General features: G+C 36.4%; 1 protein-coding gene across 12 annotated transcripts in view; it reads left to right on the forward strand.

The window, feature by feature from the left end:
* Positions 1–982: 982 nt before the first annotated feature.
* Positions 983–20,454, forward strand: part of PCM1 (pericentriolar material 1) — a 111,018-nt gene continuing 91,546 nt past the window's right edge. For 3 of the 12 annotated variants that reach the window (XM_077144583.1, XM_077144588.1, XM_077144592.1), the window contains exons 1-2: positions 985–1,328; positions 2,850–2,920. The gene's annotated coding sequence lies outside the window, so the exon portion shown is untranslated. Of the gene's footprint in view, positions 1,329–2,849; positions 2,921–6,188; positions 6,352–16,547; positions 16,570–20,454 lie in introns of those variants that run through there. The other 9 variants (XM_077144590.1, XM_077144591.1, XM_077144593.1 and 6 more) reach the window with 6 other exon arrangements.

A 20,454-nucleotide genomic window follows, 5' to 3' on the forward strand; every position in this document is an offset into this window, starting at 1 on the left:
AGAATCATTGCATTGATAATTGAAACGACACAGTAAATTCCAGTTGGCTGGAAGAACTTTAAGCATCTGAATTGTGTTCAGCTGCAATTCCATTAATTAGTTTTATTTGTGAACAACTTCTATTGGTAATTGAGAATAATTTGTTGCTTTTGGAACCCAGATGGCAATTCTTCATTCCTCCCTGCCCTTTGCTTTAAAGAAAAAAAAAATTATCCTTTTATTACAAGCTGTCTAAACATAGACTTTCCTCTCATTCAAGTAACAATTGACAGGTAAAACTTTTCGGCCAGGTTCACAGTTTTCATCTCCCAAAAGAAAAACAAAAGAGAGAGAACATATCAACTTATTAACTTTAACAGAGCTACGGCTGAACAAGCCCAAGTAAAAAGGGAATTCAGAGACTGTAGTTTGAGGGATTATTTCCCAAGATTAAATTCTAATGAAAACCATTCCGTTCTTCTGAGGAAAAAAAAATAGAACATCAACCCAAGCTGGCATTAATTGTGAACAATATTTACATCTCTCACTGATAGCTCTATGGTGTTTGGCACACTACTTCCTCATATGTGAAATCAGGAGGATGAACTAGATTGTAAATGCCTTCGTTTTCATCTCTTTGTGACCAGGATGTTAGTGGGCAGGGAATAAAACGGCGACACAGGTTTTCCATCCCTTTTCCGGCACCAACTAATGCTGACACCCGCAAGGTAATCGAGACCACGCCTCCGCGCTCTTCTCAACCGCCTAGCCGCCACCCGCGGGATCAATCCACTTCCGCACAAGCTTCCGTCCCCTTGTTCCGCGGTCAGCGCTGGGTAGCGCACAGCATGTTAGGACTTGTAGTCTTTCTCGTGACGGGTGCGCACTCGTAACCCGAAGTCGAGCTGGCATTCTGGGATATGTAGTCTCTGGTAGTTCGTTTGTGTATCCGATGCCAGGCTAAAGAGCCAGAGGCGACAACACAGACTCCGGCAGGTCACGTGACTCCAGTCTAGCGCGTCGCTCGCCTTGCGGCTCCCGCCCCCGCGAGTTCTCGCCCCCGTGAGGCCGTTGCCGAGGAGACGGCGCAAGTCTTAGCGCGCGTCGCCCCCTCGGCATTCCCCCGCCCGCCTCTCTTCTCCCACCACAATGAGATCCTAAGATGGCGGTGGCTGCGGCGGTTGGCGCTGAGTAGCTTAAGGTGGAAAAGGCGGCCATTGGGCCCTAGACAGCCAAGGAACTTGTGGACGCGTCCTGCTGCGGTCTCTAAGGCAGGACTGCGGTCGGTGGCGGGACTTGGGGACTCACCGCTGCTTTAACCTTGGCAGGGGCGGCTGCTTCGTTTACAGGTAATGCCTGCCCGTCCCCAGGCCTTGGCAACCGAGGGCAGCGCGCCGCAGTGGCCGGAGAGCGACGGCACTGGGACACTTGAGCCCTTTGGGCCTGGCCGCTGGCCCACGCCTCCGTTGTGGGTTCTTGGGTCTTTTTTGCTGTTTGCTTCACAGTCCCTCGGCAGGTAGTTCGTCCCTTCCTCTAAGGGTCCGACGGGCACGCTCTCAGGGGTGAGTTTCTAAGGATGCGTTGAATAATGTGGAATCCCTTCTCCGCCCCTCTCTTTTTTTGGTCGGGAAACGGCGGCTGCTTTGTGTCCTGGGGGCTTAGGGAATGCCCCCTTGCTAGTGGAGGAACGAAGAGGGGTCTGTGGTTTGGTTGCTGGGGGTCGAGTTCTCACAGAAGGAGGTCTTGATGGCCCTAGTCCCCGTCACTGCCTCCCACCCCATCCTTCGAATTCCTTTCTGTGGAGCTCTCGGCGTCCCGAGTTTTGGGTGGTGTGAGTGGTTGAGAATCAACGCGACTCTCAGAGTTTGCGTTGGGCTGTGAGCAGCGGGATTTCTGCTGTCTGTAGCATTCTTAGAGCAGAAGAGCCGAGGGAGGCATACCTGACTTTGGCTCTAAGAGGTGGTTTTACTTGCAAAGAAAATGTTACTTTAATAGCGTCTCCTCTCTCCCGCTCGTTACTGCAGATCTAGTTTAAAGGGGCCTAGGATCGGGAAAAACTAAAATACTCAGTGAGGGAAACATTGCTTGCTTTGCAGAAACTGGTGTTTGGGGATTAGGCATTAGGCCCGGCTAGGGAGGCGGGTCATCAGAATTTCTCATCCCGCCGCCCACCCCTCCGAAATTGGCATCGTCTGGACGTTTTTTTTTTTTGGTCGGGTTGAGGTCTGTGTGGAATGTCTTACGGGTGATGATGGGTCGTGTTTTGGCGCTGGAAGAGGCGGGCTTTCTAGGCGCCCCTACCACCCACCCAGTAACCGCTTTCCAGACTCCGCCTTCTGGATTCTCTGGTTACTGGAGTGGGTGTTATGCAGCGTCGGGTGCACCTGCTCCTTTCCCTATCACCTTCCCTGCGCGGGCCCGTGGGAACCATTCTAATACCGAGTTTGGGAACTGTAAAACCTGTGTTTATGTAATGACAAGGTTATTTTATTATGCAGTGCCTAGCTTGTAAATAAGGAAACAGTCTTTTCATCATCGGATGAACAGTTTTTGAATAGTTTTGCAAGAAATTAACGACTGGATCAATCATAAGAGTGGATCTTTAAATGACTATTAGGGTTAACCATGTAATCCAAAGTAGGTTACTTTGCGTTTGGTGGAATCTTACAGATTTGGGGGTCGGTTAATGTTTTATGCATGTCACTTTATTTTCCAAAAAGACTAAGGTAATTTGAGTTGTTAAATTGGAATTTTTTCCCGTCTTAATTATCGTGAACTTATTTTAGGTCATAACTATAGTATTTGATATTCGGTACTTCATTATATGTGTAAAGAATTTACTAAAGTGATTTTTTTTTTCTTTTCATAAGCAGGCAACAGCTTTGAAGTGTGGATCAGGAGAGGAGCTGTTTTTGAGCTGCAAAAACGAATTTCTAAACAGGTAATTTATCATTGTTATATATATTATTATCCTTTGTATTTATATTATAGCTCAGGAAGACTTTATGGTGGAGACTGCTTTCAAAAATACCATTACATGATTGAAGGCGCTCTTTATACTTAGTAAGCCGTTGGGGTTTGCTCCCCTGTTTTCCCTGCTTTTTAAGCATGCCATAGTTTTCTGCCTTCATACGTCCACTGGAGAAAAAATAGTATCATTCCTACTTATTAAACATTAGAATTGTTTGTGCAGTACTTTTTGAAATTTCTTCTTTTCACAGAATTTTGTCAACCCGTTTGAGTTTGGCTTTGACCTGCATCTATTTGGGTAGCCTCTCTTTCCAAATCCATTTACTTAAAAGTCTTCTTAAATCATCATTTCTTTTAACTTGTTTACAGTTTGTTTTTTTCCTTCATGAATGCCTCTACTTTTTGAGCTTGTTCCACATACTATTAACTGATATTCTGGTTTGATTTTAGAGTATTTAAAGTTACTTTAAACATTAGTTTTGTGCATGCAGAAAAAATGTACTGGGTAATGTAATTTCATTTGAGAAAAGGCAATTAAATTGATTAAAGGATGAGAATCAGAAGAGATTTTGTTAAACTTGTCTTAGAAATGATTGCTTTTTTAAAAAACTCAAATATTCTGAGCTTAATCCTACGGTTAAAATCATAAGAAAGTTCATTTTCCAAATTTGCTTTCCAGAAAAGCAGACGAATTTAGCTCCTGTTTAAGATGAGCCAGCTATCAGAAGAAAATGCAAATTGGTAGTTGATTTACATTTTGATTACAATTCTCAGTGGTTTTTGTTTTTGTTTTTCCATTGGAAGACTAACAGAACAAGAAAAATACAATTCAGGGGAAAGGTCAAATGAATATTATGTTTGAGTTCTTCATCATTAGCATGATTGTTGTATAGTAGGCATTCAGTAAAATAAAAAGAATTATAAGGATACATTTTCCTTTTAAGATGTTAGGGATACTGAGTTAGTTCACATTGGAAGACCTTGATTTTCTCAGTAAGGGGTTTGACGTTTTTTGAAGGAGGCAGATAGACTTGAGACATGAAAATTCGACAGGGTTTGGAATAATCACAAATTCAGTATTAAGTCTACTGGAGATATATGGTGTTGCATTTATTCTACAAATTTAATCACGATGCCTACAATGTGCTACTTAATGACTATAAAGTACTGAAGATGGCAATGAGCAAAACAGGGAATGTGCTTCACCTCTTGAAGTAAACCTGCTTTTTACAGGAGAAGGTGTTTTGTGTGTAGTATAGAGTACTTCAGTAGTGGGCCCAGTCAGTGCCATTTTATGACTGTATCCTCACTGTTTGACAGTTTGAGAGTAGAAGCAGAGAAAGCAGGTAGTGGAGGTCATCCAGAGACAAATTGAGAGAAAGGGAATATAAATTATGAAGTCAGGAATGCTAGCAAAGCATATTTGGAATGGCTTACCTGAGTGTGAATTTGATTTTGAATAAGAAAGCAAGGGAAAATAGAAGTGATTAGTGGATTCAGGGAGAGAAAAAGGATCAAAAAACTAACTGGAAGTACTCAGGATGGCCAAGAGCAAGCAGCTCAGTAGAAATGAAGAAGTCAGAGAAATAGAATGTAAGAAATTACAGTCAGAAAGAGGAATTTCAGAAGTTCGGAATCTTGAACAAATTATTGTTTTAGAGTAAAAACAGTATTGGAATAGAGAAGATGAGATGAACATTAGAATTGAGGCTAGAGTCTTAGAAAAATTATTGTATATGTTCAGGTCATGAAAGCATGGGATGAAGTGGAGAGTGAAACCTTAAGCCATTATCAAAAAAAAGTGCAAGACTGTCCTGGGGAGCATAGTAAGAAATGGTGCCTGAGATAGTGAGAATGTTATTTTTGATTAATTGTTCCATAGAGGAAATATTAAGCATTAATTAAATAAGAATGATCTGCAAACAGTATCTTCATGAATCTGGGAGAATTGGAAGAATAGTATCTTTTAGAGAGCATTTTCAAGGACATTATGCTTTTACGGGAATTGGAATTTTATTGAAACCAAAGAAGTAAGAGACATGTTTGAAAATGGATGGGAGATGTACAGGGAGATTGTACTTAATAGTCCAGTAGAACAGGATGGTAGGAGGAGCTATTAGCACAGGATGGAGTGGCAGTGAAGATGGGGATTTGAGTTTGATGGAGGTAGCAGGGACTACTGATTTGCCTAACGAGGTACATGTGAATAATGATAAGGAAATAGGTAATAGATTTGGGATATAAATTGGAGGCAGGGAGGGGTCATAGCAAACAGAATTTTGTGAATTGGGAGATGAATTGGCCATAAGGTTCTCACTTGGTTTTTAGAAAGTAAGGATGTAGTCAACAAATTGTGTTGGTTTGAAAACGTTCAGAATAAAGTAACTGTCCATATGATAGATGTAACACAATACCGGTACATAGTGATGTCTCATCAAATTCTTGTTGATGCAAATTGAGTGTAATTTTGTTTATCTTTCTGCCTTCAGTATCTTAAAATTTTTAGTTTTAGTTCTTTAATTTAAAGGGGTAATAATACAGGTATCTTTTAAAGTTCTAGGAAATTACTAAAATATAAAAATTGTGAAAGAGATGTGGAAAAATCCTGTGTGGTTTTTAGGTGCTTGGCAGTTCCAATTACAGGGGAGAAACTGAGAAATTCCTCAAATGAAACTTTGACTAAACAGCATATAATTTCAAATACTTAGGTATTTTCTTCTCAGTTTCCATTAAAAGGTGCTTAGTTGAGCTGGATGTTTGATTCTAATGCCTAAGTAACATTTCCCAAATAATAATAACCTTTTGAAAATTAACACTGATAAATATTTTTATCAGTTTATATATAAGCTTTGTTTATTTTGACTTGAAGTAAATATTCAAGGATGAAACTACTTTTTACATTATTTTATTTAGGTATTGATTATCTTTTTTTTAAATTTATTAATTAAAAAAAATTTAACAAACGAACTAAAACATTAACATGTGATCATTCCATTCTACATATATAATCAGTAATTCACAGTATCATCAGTTAGTTGCATATTCATCATTTCTTGGAACATTTGCATCAATTCAGAAAAAGAAATAAAATGAAAACGGGCAAAAAAAAAGATTATACATACCATACCCCTTACCCTTCACTTTAATTGATCACTAGCATTTCAAACTAAATTTGTTTTAACGTTTGTTCCCCCTATTATTTATTTTTATTCCATATGTTCTACTCGTCTGGTGACAAGGTAGAGAAAAGGAGCATCAGACGCCAGGTTTTCACAATCACACAGTCACATTGTGAAAGCTATATCATTATTCAATCATCATCAAGAAACGTGGCTACTGGAACACAGCTCTACATTTTCAGGCAGTTCCCTCCAGCCTCTCCATTACATCTTGAATAACAAGGTGATATCTACTTACTGCGTAAGAATAACCTCCAGGATAACCTCTCGACTCTGTTTGGAATCTCTCAGCCAATGACACTTTGTCTCATTTCACTCTTCCCCCTTTTGGTCGAGAGGATTTTCTCAATCCCTTGATGCTGAGTCTCAGCTCATGCTAGGATTTCTGTCCCACGTTATCAGGAAGGTCCACACCCCTGGGAGTCATGTCCCACATAGACGGGGGAGGGTGGTGAGTTTGCTTGTTGTGTTGGCTGGAGAGAGAGGCCACATCTGAGCAATGAAAGAGGCTCTCTTGGAGGTGACTCTTAGGCTTAAATTTTAAGTAAACTTGACCTATCCTTTGTGGGGTTAAGTTTCATTTGAACAAACCCCAAGACTGGGGCCTCAGCCTATAGCTTTGGTTGTCCATACTGCTTGTGAGAATATCAAGAATTCAACTTGGGGAAGTTGAATTTCTCCCTGTTCTCACCATTCCCCCAAGATGACTTTGCAAATACTTTTCTACTCACTGATCGAATCACTCTGGGTTTCATCGGGGCATCACTCTGGACAAACCAACAAAATCTCATGTCCTACCTGAGATTCCAAGCACTTATGGTGTTCAGTCAAACTATCTACATAAGTTATATTAGGAAATGCACTAGTCAAAATATAAATTTTGTACCATATAAACATTTTTTGCTTTAGTCTCACACATAAGGTGAAATTTTAAAATATTAATTACCATCTATTTTTAGCACCCTGCAGTAATGACAGTCCTTTGTTCTTCCTCATGCACAAATATTTTTAAAATTTGTACATTTAGTCACTATTATTGTACACTCTAGGCATTCCTAGATTATACTATCTCAGTCTTTAACGTCTTTCTTTTCCGATTTCATTTATGCCCCCAGACCTCCTCCCTCTATCATTCTCACATGCAGCTTCATTCAGTGTTTTAACATAATTGTATTATAGTTAGGTAGTATTGTGCTGTCCATTTCTGAGTTTTTATATTCAGTCCTGTTGCACAGTCTGTATCCCTTCAGCTCCAATTACCCAATATCTTACCCTATTTCTATCTCCTAGTGGTCTGTTACCAACGAACCTTATCTTATCATACCCTTCTCCTTGATTCTGCCCTCCTGGCCTTTTTCAAGCACTCCTGGTTTCCTTCTTCCCAGTGTTCTTTGCATCTACGTCTCTCTTAAATATCAGTATCTTTTAAGGTTCAGTCTTCTTTTTTTACTCATCTTCTCCTTGGGCCCTCTTCTCCACTTCAAGTACTGTTTTAAGTAGGTGACTTGTAAATCTCTCTCTAGTCCAAAATTCTCTTGAGAACTAAATATTTGTCCACTAGACAAATTCATAGGTACCTCAAACCCACCCAGCATTTCTAATACTGGACTCATCATCTCCTTTCTCTCAACAACAAAAACCTGCTCCTTTTCTAATCACTGAAAATAGCATCAACTACCCAGTTGTTCAAGCTAGAAACCCAGGATTTATCCTTGAACTCTTCCCTTGCTTCCTCATCCCCCACATCATAATAGTCTCCAAGTCCTATTGATTTTGCCACAGAAATCTTGCTTTAATTGGTCCTCTTCTCTACATTCTTAGTGTTTTGATATTAATGTAACTGCACAATAAAATTTGAAAGGCAGAGATCCTGTATTTTTGATGGTGACTTTGAGGTTGGTTAGAGAAGTTGGCATGAGAAAGAGAGAAATGAGTTGCCATTAGTTTCTAGGGGAGGTTTATAATGGAAAATATTTATTCCCTTAGAGAAATACACCTTTCTTTAGCTTCATTCTCAAAGTTTCACTTTTATAGTGTACATTTTAAACACATTTGATATCATATTAGGTTATTAAATATTGTTTCATTGTACAGCAATTATGGTATAATGGTAGACAGAATTGTTTATTTTATAAACTTAATAGAAAGACCTTAGTAAATTGTCTTCTAAAAAGTTTTTTTAAAGATTTTATCTGTTTTTCCCAAACTGATTTTAATACACAGTTTTAAATTGCTTTAGAAACTTTAATAATTTTCAAAGTTATTGGTCTATAAATAGTTCTTCAAAACAAGTTCTGGGTTTTAGGGAGAATCGGTCATATAAAAATAGAATAGAAAACATTATTTCTCCAAATGTATTATCATTTTAAAAAATTTTTATTTTAAAACACTTTCAGACTTACAATATAGCTACAAAAATCATGCAGATCCTATATAAACAACTCCAAAATACCTCTATACCCCCTGTATATCTCTAAACAGTGAGAACAAGGAAACCAGGAGTGCTAGAAAAAGGCTGGGAGGGCAGATTCAAGGAGGAGGGTATGATATGATAATCAATACCTAAATAAAATAATGTAGAAAGTACAGTTTTATCCTTGAATTATTTACTTCAAGTCAAAATAAACAAAGCTTATATATAAACTGATAGAAATATATATATATCAGTGTAAGTTTTCAAAAGGTTATTATTTGGGAAATGTTATAAAATAAAATCCATTAATTTTACATTTTGCCACATTTGCCATATCATCCTATCAATCAGTATATCAGTCAATCTGTTCATTTATCTATCTACTTATCAATCATTTTCTGAACTCTGGAGTGTAGGTTGTATACATCAGTATCCTTGTATACATTTAATTAATTAATAATTAATGTATACATTTAATTCTGCCATGTACAGTTCCATAGAACAAGGATATTCACCTGTGTAACCACTTTGAGTAATCAAGTTCAAGAAATTTAACTTGGACATAAAGCTGACAATCAGTATTCTTTTTATTATTTTTTTTTGTTTGTTCCAATAATTCCTTTTGAGCTTTTTCTCCTCCCTTATTAGATCCCATCCAGTATTATATATTGCATTTAATTGTCAATGTCTTTTTGGTTGCTCATTCTTTTTTCTAATTCTGGGTATATATAGAAACAACATAAACTTTCCCATCGCAACCATTCCCAAACATACCATTCAGTGTGATTAATCACATTTATAATGTTGTAAGTACCTTGCAGAATTTCCATAACCAAAACAATCCTGTCTTCCCAAGCAGCAACCCTGTATCCATTATATGTTAATTCCCTGTTTTGGTTGGTTAAGCTACCGGAATGCAATATGCCAGATATGGGTTGGTTTTTACAATGGGGATTTCTTAATTTACAGTTTACAGTTCTGAGGCTGTGAAAAACGTCCAAATCAAGGCATCAGCAGGACTCTGAAGGCCAGCCACCAGCCAGCTTGGGCTCCTCTGTCACATGAGAAAGCATAAAGTGATGTCTACTGGTTGTTCTCTCCTGTTTGTTGTTGTTGCTTTCAGCTTCTGGCTGTTCCATCTCTCAGCTTCTTTGGGTGCTTCTCTGAATTTCATCTCTGAACTCTGGGCTTTTTTCTTTTAAGCTCTTAAAAAGGACTTTAGCAAGAGGATTAAGGCCCACCCTGGGGCAGGCCTCAACTGAAATAACCTAATCAGAAGGTCCCACCTACAATAGGTCTTCATCCGCAGAAATGGATTAAAAGAACATGATATTCTGGGGTACACAATGGCTTCAAGCTACCATACTCCCCATTCCTTCTGCCCCCACTCCTGGCAACCTGTATTTCTGTCCCTATATACTTATATATTCTGCAATATTTTCTTTGTACTTATCATGGACTTAAATTTAACATCCTAAATCAATAACAGCTTGTCTTGATACCAACCTAACTTCAATAGTTTACACGCACTATTTTCCTGTCCCTCCATCTTGATGTAGCTCTTGTCAGTAATTGTGTTGATAGGTAATGAGTCTGACACCTGATTTATCATTACATTTTATACATATATTTGTCGTTTAGAGCCTGAAGGAAGTAAAAAGTGTTGTTACAAACCGTAAATACAATAGTATTGTCATTAATATTTACCTGTATCTTACCCTCCCCAGAGGGCCTTATTTCTTCATATAGCTTTGGTGCTTTCTTTTGAACTTGTAGAACGCTCCTTAGCACTTCTTGGAGGGCCAATCTAGTGCTGATAAATTCCCTCAGCTTGTTTATCTAGGAATGTCTTTGTTTTCCCCTCATCTGAAAGACGGTTTTGCCATATAGAAAATTTTTGATTGACAATTTTTTGCCTTTGGCACATTAAATATGTCATCCCAATGCCTTGTTGCCTCTAAGGTGTCTGATGAGAAATCAGCACTTAATCCTTTGAGGCTCCTCGCTTTGCTTATCTCTTGCAGTTTTCAGAAGTTTCTCTTTATTTTTTTTATTCAGCAGTTTGATTATAATGTGTCACAGTATGTGTCTACTTAGAATTCACCGAGCATCCTGAATGTGTATATTCATCGTTTTGTCAAATGTGGCAAGTTTTCAGCCAATATTCCTTTGATTATTGTCTCTACTCCATTGTCTCTTCTTTTTCAGAGACTCCTACAATGCATACTGGTACACTTGATGGTGTCTCGAACAAGTTCCTTAGCTCTGTTCACTTTTCGTTATGAGTTACCATTCCACTATTTCAGATTTTTCTTTTTAGCTACTCCAAAACACTGGAAGCTAGAAGAAATATTTTTTCTTTTTTTTTGTGAAAAATAACATATATACAAAAAAGCAATTAATTTCAAAGCACATCACAACAATTAGTTGTATAACAAATTTCAGAGTTGGCATGGGCTGCAATTCTGCAATCTTCTGGGGACTAAAAGAAATATCAATAAATGATTCAGCAGTCATACTTTTTGTTAAACCCTATCTTCTCTGTATAACTCCACCATCACCTTTGATCTTTCTCCCACTTTTTAGGGGTATGTGGGGCTATGCCCATTCTAATTTTTTGTGTTGGAAGAGGCTGTCGATAATATGGAGTAGGGAGATAGAACAGTTGATGTTCTGGAGAGGCTTGTCCCTATGTATTTCAGGACTTATCGGGTCCAGGGACCCATCTGGAGGTTATAGGTTTCTGGCAGTTACACTAGTGTATGGAACCTTTGTAGGATCTTATATAACTCCCTAGGTGCTATTTAGGATTGTCAGGAATGGGTTTGGCTGGGTTTTGACAAGCTATGATGGATAGCAATGTCTGACTGAAGCCAGGGCCAGGCTCTTCCCTGGGAGTCATCTCCCAAGCTACCAGGGAGACTTTCAACCCTGGATGTCATGTTCCATGTAGGGGCAAGGGCAATGATTTCACTTGCAGAGTTGGGCTTAGAGAGAGAGAGGCCACATCTAAGCAACAAAAGATAGATATCCTATTTTAAGAAAAAATTGGTATATAAGAATTTTTACATATCTTTAATTTTTCCCTTCTACTTTGCCTTTAATACTTTTAAATAGATTATCTCTATTGCATATGTATTTCTGAACTCTTATTCTTTAATATTACAAATTATGTCAAAACATATCTAGAAAATAATAGTTGAAAAATGTTTCATTTAAGTAGATTATTTCAGTTCACTGGACATACCTCTTTTGTGAGTACCAGCTCTTTTTAAAAGTACTTAAATATATTTCTAGTATAAAAATATTACACAGATATTTGTTGTAAATATGTGACAGAAAAAGGGAAAATCCTATATTCTCATCCTATATAAAATTAACGTGTATATTATTTTTTATATGGACTTTTTCCTGTTATGTAAGAGCTTTTTCCTGTTAAAAATGCAACGCTGTATTGTCCATAATTATATATTTTGAAGGATACTTAGTATTCCATCCAGTGGATGTAGGACAATTTACCTAATAACATTTATCCCATTATTTGACATTTAGTTTTTTTCAATTTGCTACAACTATAACAGCTTCTCTCATTATGGCTTTTCCATATTTAATGTTGTTTTCTTAGATTAGATATGGTGAGCTAGAATTACTGGGTTAAAAACTCAGTTTCAGGACGGGCCACGGTGGCTCAGCAGGTAAGAGTGCTTGCCTGCCATACCCAAGGACCCGGGTTCGATTCCCGGTGCCTGCCCATGTAAAAAAAAAAAAAAACTCAGTTTCAGCTCTTGATACAGTATTGCTACAATGCTTTCTAGAAAAGTTAAACCAGTTTTTGTTCTTACCAGAATGAGTGAGGGTTCCAGTTTTCTTTTGCTGTCATCATGATTAGGTAATTTATATGAAATTCAGTAGATTTAATAGCCCCTTATTTTAATTTGCAGCTTGACTTTGTTATAACTATTTTAATTATTATCTATTTAGTAATTTCTTCTTTTGTAAATTGTCTGTTCTTATTTTTCTTGAGTTTTTAAACACTTTTAAAAATTCTTCATACAGTAAAGGTATTAACTATTTATTTCATATTTCTTTTAAGATTTTTTCCCTATTTGCTGTTAAATTATTCTCAACATACTGATTATTACGTAAGAAGATTTGTTGTACTTTTTCCTTTTTTAAGTCTTTGGCTTCTAAATTCGGTACATTCTCTGTCCTTTAAGTACATTCTATTTTTTTTGGTTGTTGTTTGATTATTTTCTTATTTACATGTTTCTTAACAACTTGATTTATAAGACAAAGCCTTTCTCAATTGGGAGATAATTAATCTCTAATATTTTCAGGCATCTATTCTGTGTGTCTGGAATAGTAGTGAATATCCATCCTTGGGAGAATTGAGAAAATAGTCATTCAAATTGTTTTTCTGTGTTCTGTGATTGAGATGAAGATCCCAGTTAAGAAAGACTGTTAAAGTTCTAAAAGTCTTTTTCAAAATTGCTAGCATAAAGTCCTGTCAGTTGAATAATCCTACCTCATAGGATTGTTATGAGGATTAAATGATAGAATGCACATGAAATATTTACCATAGTTTATGGCATATAGTAAGTAAAATAAGTGTTAACTATGATTAATTTTTCTCATTTCATTTTCCTAATTTTGCATACGTTAAGGGTTTTCTTTCTTAGGCTTGTACTAATTTAACCATATAGGTATTCATCGTGGTTGAATATCGTGGTTAAATATCTTGGACTGGTTTTAAACCCTTCTGATCTTTCTGCTACTGTTGCTTTTATTTTTCAAATATTTAAATTATTTTTCTGGCTTGTTTATTCTTCTAGGTGAATTTTAGAATCCTTTTTTCATGTTCCAAGAAGAATTCCAGTAGAATTTTTATTGGAATTATATTGAATCTATACATTTAGAAAAATTGGTATGTTTGCAATATTTAGTCCTCCCATCAGGAAAGATGGTTTGTTTTTCTGCTTAAATTTTCTCTTTATATTGTTTTGTAGAGTTTAATACTGCTTCTTGACTTAAGGCAAAATCTTTGTTACATTATTCCTAGGAATTTTATGTTTGTCACTATTGTAAGTGGCATCATTTTTCCCGTTATATTTTCTAAGTGATTACTGTGATATTTTGAAATGTGCTAGATTTTTAATGCATTTTCTTTAAGAGTACTACTTTTTCTTTTTTCAGTATTAATATTTTGGCTTTTTTTCCCTTCTATTTCATACTACTTTCAAAATAATGCTGAATAACTGATAGGTGGCATCCTTATTTTGGTGTTTATTTTAATAGGGATGTATCTATGTTTTTTTCTTTGGTAATATCAGCTACTGATTTAAAACTCTTTAGAAAATTGTTAAAGTAATAGAAGCTCATTGAAAAAAACAGCATAATAATATGTATTCCTCTAAGGAAGTGTTAGTGTATTTCTGCCTTTGAGATTTTTCAAGTTTGTGTGTTGAATTTTTTTTTAAACTTTTTTTTTGTTGTATAGTATAACGTATATACAAAGCAAAGAAAGAAGCGATAGTTTTAAAGCACTCTTTAGCAAGTAATTATAGGACAGATCCAAAAGTTTATCATGGGCCACCATACCATCTTCTCAGATTTTTCCTTCTAGCTGCTGCAGAACGTTGGAGGCTAGACATAATAAATATATTTTTTATGTATAGTATAACATACATACAAAGCAAAGAAATAAAAAAGCAGTAGTTTTCAGCGCACTCTTCAACAGCTAGTTACAGGACAGATCCCAGAATTTATCATGGGCTACCATACAGTCCTCTCAAATTTTTCCTTCTAGCTGTTCCAGAATATAAGAGGCTAGAAAGCATAAATATTTTTTTATTGTCACAATCAACTTTTCTTTTGTGTGTGTGTGTGTGAAAAATAACATATATACAAAAAAGCTATAAATTTCAAACCACAGCACCACAATTAGTTGTAAAACATATTTCAGAGTTTGACATGGGTTACAGTTCTACAATTTTAGGTTTTCACTTCTAGCTCCTCTAAAATGTTGGAGACTAAAAGTGGTATCAATTTGATGATTCAGCCTTTGTATTCATTTGTTAAATCATGTCTTCTCTGTATAACTCCACCATCACCTTTGATCTTTCCATACCTCTCTTTAGGTGTGTTTGGGCTATGATCATTCTAAATTTTTCATATTGGAAGGGTCTGTCACTAATATGGGGACTTAATGTCTGCTCTAAAAGCTTACAATCTAGGCCCCTGTTTTCTTATAAGCATTTTCTAAAGGTGACCTTTCTTCTGTTTCTGGCTTATTTTGTTTCACCACGTCTCACGTGTTCATTCACATCGTTGCATACCTCACTGCGACTTTGTTGCTTTTCGAAGCAGCACACCCTTTGTTCATAAGTATACACATGGTTCGCCAGTCTACTTCTCAGTCAGTGCATCCTTCAGCCACCTGCATCCATCGGGTATTCATGTATTAGGGCCCACAGTCCACAGTCCATCAGCATTCTCAATTTTAGGTAATTTCATTATTCCCAAGAGAAAGAAAACCAATAAACACACCTTTACCAAATAGGAAAACTAAACCTCCTCTTAATTCTTGTCCCTCCTTCCAGTATTTACCTTTGCTGTTGCTGTGGTAGTGCTCATGGTTTCCATTTGAACATAGCTCAAGGCATACAATAGCAGTTTTCCCCTGTATGCTGGACTTAAACACTGTTTGTACTAGAATCATATCTTTGAAGTAATTCTTGCAAGAACTAATTCATATTTACAGTGTGAACCAGTGAGACACATAGGTCTCTACAACCCCTTTCAATCTTGTTCATCCTCAATATGGTAAAATTACTTATAGATCCACTAGAGAACCACCTTCACTCCTATCTATTCCCTTACATTGGAGTTCAACCTCATTAGTTAATGGTTCACCATCTCTAGCTTCTGTGTGTCTCTAAGTCCCCTATATTCTGTATTATAAGCCTCTGATTATACCTTTATGATGGTCATAAAAGTGGAATCATATAGTATCTGTCTTTTTGTGTCTGGCTAATTTCACTCAGCATTATGTCCTCAAGGTTCATCCATCTTTTATGTGCTTCAGGATGTCATTTTGTCGTAGGTACTGCTGCATAATATACCATTGTATGTATATACCACATTTTGTTGATCAGTTGGTCTTTTGATAGGCATTTGGTTTGTTTCCATCTTTTATTGATTGTGAATATAATGCTGCAATGAACATCGGTGTGCAAATGTCTGTTTCTTTTAATAGCACCCATTCTTATAGGTGTGAGGTGGTATCTCATTGTAGTCTTCTTTTTTGCTTGATAAAATAATTTGTATTTAAAAGATTCTTGAACATTTAAAAACTATATTATAACCTTACATATTTAAATACTTTGTACAAAAAATTCTTATCCCTGAAACTGACCTTTAATGTGTTTTACTGTAATGAGACTCTAATGAAATATCTGTCTTTTTACAATCACGCAGTCACATTGTAAAAGCTATCATCTTCAGGAAACATGGCTACTGGAACACAGCTCTATATTTTCAGAAACTTCCCTTTAGCCTCTCCAGTAAACTGAACTAAAAAGGTGGTATCTATATAATGTGTTAAGAATAATCTCCAGGGTAACCTTTTGACTCTGTTTGAAATCTCTCAGCCATTGACACTTTATTTTTTCTCATTTCTCTCTTCCCGCTTTTGGTCAAGAAAGTTTTCTCAAACCCTTGTTGCTGAGTCCCAGCTCGTTCTAGGATTCTGTCCCACATTACCAGGAAGGTTTCATTGTAATCTTGATCTGCATTTCCCTTATAGCCAATGAAAATGAACATCTCTTCATGTGTTTTTGAGCCATCTTCAGAAAAATACCTAATCATATCTTTAGCCCATTTTATAATTGGCTTGTTTGATCTTTTGTTGTTGAGTTGTATGATTTCTTTGTTTTTACAGGAAATCAAACCTTTGTCCGATATGTGTTTTCCAAATATTTTCTCCCATTGAGTGACTGCCTCTTCATCTTTCTGACAAAGTCTTTTGAGGTACGGAAGCACTTGATTTTGAGGAGTTCCCATTTATCTATTTTTTCTTTTGTTGCTTGTGCTTTGGGTGTAAAGTTTAGAGAGCTACCTCCTATTATTAGGTCTTGAAGACGGTTCCCTAAATTTTCTTCTAGAAGTTTTATGGTGCTAGTTCTTTTATTTCGGTGTTTGATCCACTTTGAGTTAATTTTTGTGTAGGGTATAAGATAGGGGTCCTCTTTCATTCTTTTGGCTATTGATATCCAGTTCTTCCATGCCCAGTTATTGAAAAGACTATTTTGTCCCAGTTCAGAGGATTTGGGGGCCTTGTCAAAAATCAGTTGCCCATAGATTTTGTAGTCTATTTCTGCACTCTCAATTCAATTCCATTGGTCAATACTTCTGTCTTTGTCTTTGTGCCAGTACCATGCTGTTTTGACCACTGTGGCTTTATAATAGGTTTTACAGTCAGAAAGTGTTAATCCTCCACTCGTTTTTCTTTTAGCTATTTGGGGTCTCTTTCCCTTCCAGATGGATTTGGTAGTTAGCTTTTCCAAATCTTCAAGGTGGATTGTTGGAATTTTGATTACTACTGTGTTGAATCTGTAGATCAGTTTGGGGACAATTGCCTCTCTCTTTTTTTTTTTTTTTGTCGGTCTTGCTAGTAGCCAGTCAATATTATTGATTTTCTCAAAGAACCAACTTTTGATGTTATTGATTCTTTCTATTGTTCTTTTGTTCTCCCATTCATTTATCTCTCTTTTAATCTTTGTTATTTCTCTTCTTCTATTTGCTTTGGAATTAGTTTGCTGTTCTCTCTCAGGTTCCTCCAGGTGTGCTATTAAGTCCGCAAATTTTGCTCTTTATTGTTTTTTAATATAGGCATTTAGGGCAATAAATTTCCCTTTCAGCACAGCCTTTGCCACATCTCTGATAAGTTGTATTCTCATTTTCATTCATGTCCAGATAGCTACTGATTTCTCTCGCAATTTCTTCTTTGACCCACTGGTTATTTAAGAGTTTGTTATATAATCTCCATGTATTCATGAATGTTCTCGTTCTTTGGTGGTTATTGAGATCCAGCTTCATTCCATTCTGATCAGAGAAAGTGTTTTGAATAACTTCAGTGTTTTTAAATTTATAAAGACTTGTTTTGTGCCCCAGCATATGATTATCCAGCAGGATTATCCTGGAGAAGGTTCCATGAGCACTATAGAAAAGTGTATATCCTTGTGCTTTGGGGTGCAGTGACCTATAAATGTCTGTCAGGTCTAATTCATTTATCAAGTTACTTAACTTCTCTGTTTACTTGTTGATCTGTCTGGTTGTTCTGTCTGTAGAGGAATGGTGTATTGAAGTCTCCTATTATTGTTGAAACACCTGTTGCTTCCTTCAGTTTTGCCAGTGTCTATCTTATGTACTTTGGAGCTCCTTGATTGGGAGCATAAACATTTATGATTGTTATATCTTCTTGGTGAATTGACCCTTTACTTAGTATGTTTATCTTCTTGGTGAATTAACCCTATAATTGATATATAGTGTCTCTTGTGATGTCTTTACATTTAAAGTCTATTTTGTCTGATATTAGTATAGCTACCCCTGCTTTGTTTTGGTTACAATTTGCGTGGGAAACTTTTTCCATCCTTTCTCTTTCAATCTATTTGTATCCTTGTGTCTAAGATGAGTCTCTTGTAAGCAGCATATAGTTGGATTATGTTTCGTAATCCATTCTGCCATTCTGTATCTTTTAATCGATAAGTTTAGTCTGTTAACATTCCAAGTTATTGCTGAAAAGGCGTTTCTTGATCCCACCATCTTATTTTTTTATTTTATTTGTCAGATCTATATATTCTTTTCCCTCTTTCTCTTTTTATTCTTTAAATTACCCTTTGTGGTACTCTTCAATTCTGTGCCCTCCTCCAGACCTCCCTCGCCTGTTTTTTTTTTTTTTTTCATCTGGCAGAACTCTTTTTAGTATTCCTTGTAGGGCCAGTCTCTTGTTGACATATTCTTTCAGGACTTCTTTGTCTGTGGAAACATTAATCTCTCCCTTAGTTTTGAAGGACATTTTGGCTGGGTACAGAATTCTTTTTTTATTTTTTATTTTTTTTATTAATTTTTTAATTTTTTAAAATTTAACAACAAACACATACAAACATTCTTAACATATAGTCATTCCGTTCTACATATATAGTCAGTAATTCACAATATCATCACATATTTGTATATTCATCATCACGATCATTTCTTAGAACATTTGCATCAATTCATAAAAATAAATAAAAGGAAAACAGAAAAAAATTTATACGTACCATACCCCTTACCCCTCCCTTTCATTGATCACTAGCATTTCAGTCTACTAAATTTATTTTAACATTTGTTCCCCTATTTATTTTTATTCTGTATGTTTTACTCATCTGTTGATAAGGTAGATAAAAGGGGCATCAGACACAAGTTTTTCACAATTACGCAGTCACATTGCAAAAGCTCTATCATTATACAATCATCACCAAGAAACATAGCTACTGGAACACAGCTCTACTGTTTCAAGCAGTTCCCTCCAGCCTCTCCATTACATCTTGACTAACAAGGTGTTATCTATTTAATGCGTAAGAATAACCTCCAGGATAACGTCTCTCTCGACTCTGTTTGGAATCTCTCAGCCATTGACACTTTATTTTGTCACAGTTCACTCTTCCCCCTTTTGGTCTAGAAGGTTTTCTCAGTCCCTTGATACTGAGTCCCAGCTCATTCTAGGATTTCTGTTCCATGTTGTGTGGAAGATCCACACCCCTGGGGGTCATGTCCCACATAGAGAGGGGGAGGGCTGAGTTTGCTTGTTGTGTTGACTGGGAGAAAAAGGCCACGTCTGAGCAACAAAAGAGGTTCTCTTAGGGGTGACTCTTAGGCCTAATTTTAACTAGGCTTAACCTATCCTTTGTGGAGTTAAGTTTCATATGAACAAACCCCAGGATTGTGTGCTCAGCCTATTGTTTTGGTTATCCCCACTACTTGTGAGAATATCAAGAATTCTCCACTTGGGGAAGTTGAATTTTCTCCCTTTCTCACCATTCTCCCCAAGGGGACTTTACAAATACGTTTTTATTCACTGTTCAAATCACTGTGGGATTTATCGGGGCATCACTCTGGGCAAACCTACAAAATCTTATGCCCTACTCAAAGTTCCATGTACTTAGTGATGTTTAGTTAAACTGTCCACATAAGTTATATTAGAAACTGCACTAGTCAAAATATAAATTTTGTACCAAATAAGCATTTTTTGCTTTAGTCTCACACATAAGTTAAAGTTTTAAAATATTAATTTGGTACAGAATTCATGGCTGGAAGTCGTTCTCTTTCAGGATCTGGAATATATCATACCACTGTCTTCTCGCCTCTGCGATGCTAGTTGAGTAGTCTGACCTCAGTCTTATTTGGTTTCCCTTGTATGTAGTAGATTGTTTTTCTCTTGCTGCTTTCAGGATTTTCTGCTTCTCCTCAACTTTTAGAAATCATATAATTCTACATATGCACTCAGTAATTCTTAACATCATCACATAGATGCATGATCATTGTTTCTTAGTACATTTGTATCGGTTTAGAGGAACTAGCAACACAACAGAAAAAGATATAAAATGTTAATATAAAGAAAAGAAATAAAAGTAGTAGTAATAGTAAAAAACAACAACAACAAACAAACCAACAAGCAAACAAAAACAAAAAAAACCCTATAGCTCAGATGCAGCTTCATTCAGTATTTTAACATGATTACTTTACAATTAGGTATTATTGTGCTGTCCATTTTTGAGTTTTTGTATCTAGTCCTGTTGCACAGTCTGTATCCCTTCACCTTCAATTACCCATTGTCTTACCCTGTTTCTAACTCCTGCTGAACTCTGTTACCAA

The sequence above is a fragment of the Tamandua tetradactyla genome, chromosome 26 (assembly GCF_023851605.1).
Source record: "Tamandua tetradactyla isolate mTamTet1 chromosome 26, mTamTet1.pri, whole genome shotgun sequence".
Classification (NCBI taxonomy): domain Eukaryota; kingdom Metazoa; phylum Chordata; class Mammalia; order Pilosa; family Myrmecophagidae; genus Tamandua; species Tamandua tetradactyla.